Raw genomic sequence first — 4,416 nt, 5'->3', positions numbered from 1 at the left:
AATGTTCCTTTAATTTATTTTCTACTTTTATTTATTTTATTACTTTAATTGTTATTTATCTTTTCAATTTGGCTTATGAACTTCACGTTACAGTTGATTTCTTTATTTAATATAATTTGAGGTATTTCAGATTTAAGATTTATTTATTTTATTTATGTTACTGCTGCTTCCAATATGAAGGCATTTTTATTCGAGTAGATTTTCTCCCTTTTTGCTTTGGTTAAGTAATTGGTAACACTTGAGTTATCAGACTCAGCAGTTGATTGAAAAATGGGAATTGCTGATTGATTTGGATCGCTCTAAAGCTAGTCTTTCCACAGGAGTTGACTAGGACTTGAGGATCAAATTGATTGGTCCACTTGACTTTCCTTTATTTAGTAAGGGTTAACTAAGTGGGAGCAAATAACAATTCTCATCACACCTGATAAGGATAACTAGGATAGGATTTCCAGTTCTCATACCATGCCAAGAGATTTTCTAATTATTAATTTATTTTTTCTTGTCATTTAAATTATTTGTTTTCTATTTCAAAAACCCAAAAATATACCTTTTTCCATAACCAATAATAAATCATACTTCCCTGCAATTCCTTGAGAGACGACCCGAGGTTTAAATACTTCGGTTATAAATTTTAATGGGTTTTTTTACTTGTGACAACCAAAATTTTTGTACGAAAGGATTCTTTGTTGGTTTAGAAACTAAACTTACAACACGATTATTTTTATAAAATTCTTTACTAGCAGAAATCCGATCGTCAATGCTTCCTTGTGGGAAGGCTTCAAGCCATTGAGCGGCCTTGTCCCTCAATGAAAATGGGAACAGCAATAGTTTGTATATGTCTGGATGCACACCATTGGACTTCACTGTGTCACAAATCCTCAGAAAGGTGGATAAGTGTTGGTTTGGATCGTCCAGCGGGCTTCCTCCATATGAGCAATTGTTTTATAATAAGGTGATGAGTTGGGGCTTCAATTCAAAGTTGTTTGCATTGGCATTTGGGGTAAGGATGCTACTCCCACAATGCCTTGGATTAGCAAATGTATATGAAGCCAAAACTCTCCTCTGCGGCTGACCATTGTTGTTGGCCACTCCCACTGTTGGATTTGTTGGATTTGTTGAATACTCCTCCATTTCTTGATATTCTTCTTCAAAATGTTCTTCTTCTCCAACAATTCCCTTTCCTCTTGCTTCTCTTCTTAGTCTTCTAAGAGTTCTCTCGTCTTGGTCACAAAAGGTAAGGATCTCTCTCCTTGCTTCTGACATACAACAGCAAGAAAAACAAACACAGAACCAGAAACGAAAATAATTCACTCTACTGATAGAGTGAAATTAGTGTTAGCTTAAGCAAAAATTCAAACAGTTAATGTGCTTAGTAAAAATTAAAAGAAAAAGTGCTTAATCTAGACCACCACCTTACTTAATCATTGTAAATCTAAATCAATCCGTGACAACGGCGCCAAAAACTTGATGTGTTGAAATCGAATTTCAACACCAAACTCACCGGCAAGTGTACCGGGTCGCATCAAGTAGTAATTACTCACATGAGTGAGGTCAATCCCACAGGGATTGATGGATTGAGCAATTTTAGTTAGGTGGTTAATTTAGTTAAGCAAACAGTTGATGATTTGAGTGAAACTTGAATAACAGAAGCTAAATTGCATGAAAATAAAGGGAGAGGGGAAATTGACAGAAAGTAAAGTGCAGAAGAGTAAATTGCATGAAACTTAAATTGCAAGAAAGTAAAAGAGCTAAATCTTAAAGAGTAAGTAATGTAAATGACTGAAGTTTCGATTGCAAGAAATGTAAATAGCTGAAGCTTAAAGTGCAAGAAATGTAAATTGCTTGAATAGTAAAGGGATGTGGGAGCTGGGATTTAGAATTTAACAAAGAGAATGTAAAGAGAGATTAAGCAGAGAAGTAGAAGATGAACTAAGTTGCTGAAGATCTAAACAGAAAATAAAATTGCTTGAAGAACAAAACAGAAATTAAACTTAGCTCAATTGCAAAATCTAAAAGAGAACTTGAAGATCCAAGAGGAGCAATGAGATTAGAATAAGGATCTAGATCTCAATTACACCCTTGATCAAACAGAAAATAAATTGCACCAGAAATGTAAATGAAACAACAAATAAAACTCAGATCCAATTCTTAGAACAATTGAGAAGAGAGGTAAAAGATGATTCTTAAACTTAGAATCAATGGAGCTCTTCAATCTCAATTCAAATTCCAAGAACAGATAGCAAGAGTTGTAGAGGAAATGAAAATGAAGGCAGAAAGCTAAATCCAATTTCAAATCCTTAGAATTTTGCAGAAGAAAACAAAGATGAATTGCAGATCAAGGATTGAAACAGAATTCCTTCAATCTTAATCCAAAATTCAAAAATAGAAAATAGAAGTTGGCAAAGTAAGAACAAGGAGGAAGAGAACTCAGCTCTCAATCCCAATTCCCAAATTCAAAATGAAAGCTAAAGTGAAAACTAAAATTTAGCTAAAAGGTAAAACAAAAATGAAAGAAGGTTTTCTCTAAATCAAACTAAGTCCTATTTATAAACTTTCTAATTTTGGTTTTGGAATTTGGAGTGGGCTTTTTAAGTTGGTGAATAAATGGATCCCAAATGGGTATTTGATTTAAACTTGAATCATGGAGCATCTTCTAGGGGGCGCTCGGTCAACTAACCCAACGTAGCGCTACCCATTGCCTTTGGCCTTCGATTTTGTTTTTGTGTCGTGCCAAGCATTTGCACTCTAGCGCTCTGTTAAGGGACTTCACGCAGCGCCCTTTGTTTGCATAAGGTTCCAAATTCGAACCCTGGTGAAGCCACTTTGCTGCACATTTCTCATGAAGAGTAGCACTTAGTTAAGTAAGGGAATAGAGCGCCCCCTCTTTTTTCTTCCTTGTAGCGATCCTTCCTTGCTAGCATGTGTCTGGTTCGAACCTTGCTAGCTTCATTTTTGACACTTTCCTTGCATACTAGCACTCCTTCCTTCTCTTGGTTCATGGGTTCGAATCCTGGCTCCTTCACTAGCAATTGTCGCATCATAATTTTCTTTAGAATAGATCCCGATAAAGTTAACTAAGTTAACTGAGCGCTATGCCTTTGCCTTGTTCCCTTGGGCGCTCAGTTACTTGTTTCAACGCAGCATCCTTGCCTTTGTGCACTTGGCTTTGGTTGCTTGGTCTCTAGCACTCAAATAGAGAGCGCTACGCTCAATTAGTGAGCGCTATGCCTTGGCCTCTTGATGCCCCTTTGGTGAGTGCCACGCTTTTGTGTCTTGGGTCACGCTTTTCAAAGCGTGGCCTAAAGTCCAAAGCGTGCTCTAACTTCAAAAGTGTGCCAAAATCCCTTTTGTCACCCTTTCTTCACCTACAAATAATCAAAACAACCAATCAAAGCATCTCCAATTTCACAACAACTAATTCTAGCTTAAACCTTATGATTTTGTGTCAAATAATTAATGGTTGATTGAATTGACATAACCATGTAGATTCACTCCAAATCACTTACTTATGATGCAAGAAAGTGCATAAAACCTAACGAAACAAGTGAGAAATGCTTGAAAAACTAGCATAAGATGACTTGTCATCAAGGGAAGGGTCTAGGATGAGCCTTATGGTGTCTGTTCCAAATCTGAAAGGCCTAGAGTCCTTACGACGGTTAACCAAGATCGGATATGGTTCTTCCAAGGTTGGAGTGCTTTAGCCAGGCACTTAATCTTTGGGTTCTCTTATATGAGACCGACAGCAGGTTACTGATGCAACTTGTAGTACATCTGGCGAACACCAACAGTCCGTGCGTCTAGAACCGATTCCCTCATTGCTTCTATCACCTACTAACAGTGCCCAGTGGAAAATAAGACTGAATTGACTTAACTCATGCTTTCATATAGAACCTCTTCTTCATCCACAATTAACTTTCTTTTTGTTATCATGAACGCAATTAAGTACTTCCTGTTATCTTTTATTCATTGATTCACGTCTATCACGTTTTTAGGTGAAAGACCCGGGTAAACCACGGTCAAGACCGCAAAATGCGGTCTTTTTCCAGAGACCACCCGCAAATTTGCGGTCAAACTGGTAGTACTCTTAATACAATATTAATGAACACAGGATTCTTACTCCTCTTAAGAGTACTAAATCGTTCCCAAACTACGTACATAACCAACTACTATCCACTTTCTTTCGTACCTCCTTCCAACTTCTTCCTCGAACCTTTTTCTACTTCTTCTTCGTTGCAACCACCGGTTCAACCTGGTGGTTGCAACGGAGGTTACAATCTTCTCTTCGTCTCGTTCTGAGACGTACTTATCAACTACGAGTGTAACCTCCCTCGCAACCTGTAGGTTGCAATGGGGGTTGCACCATTATTTTTCAAGTTAAGACCTCGATTTACTTAAAACTCACTACACATACGCAGA

Source organism: Arachis ipaensis, chromosome B05 (assembly GCF_000816755.2).
Source record: "Arachis ipaensis cultivar K30076 chromosome B05, Araip1.1, whole genome shotgun sequence".
Classification (NCBI taxonomy): Eukaryota; Viridiplantae; Streptophyta; class Magnoliopsida; order Fabales; family Fabaceae; genus Arachis; species Arachis ipaensis.
Note: the sequence above shows the minus strand (reverse complement) of the source record.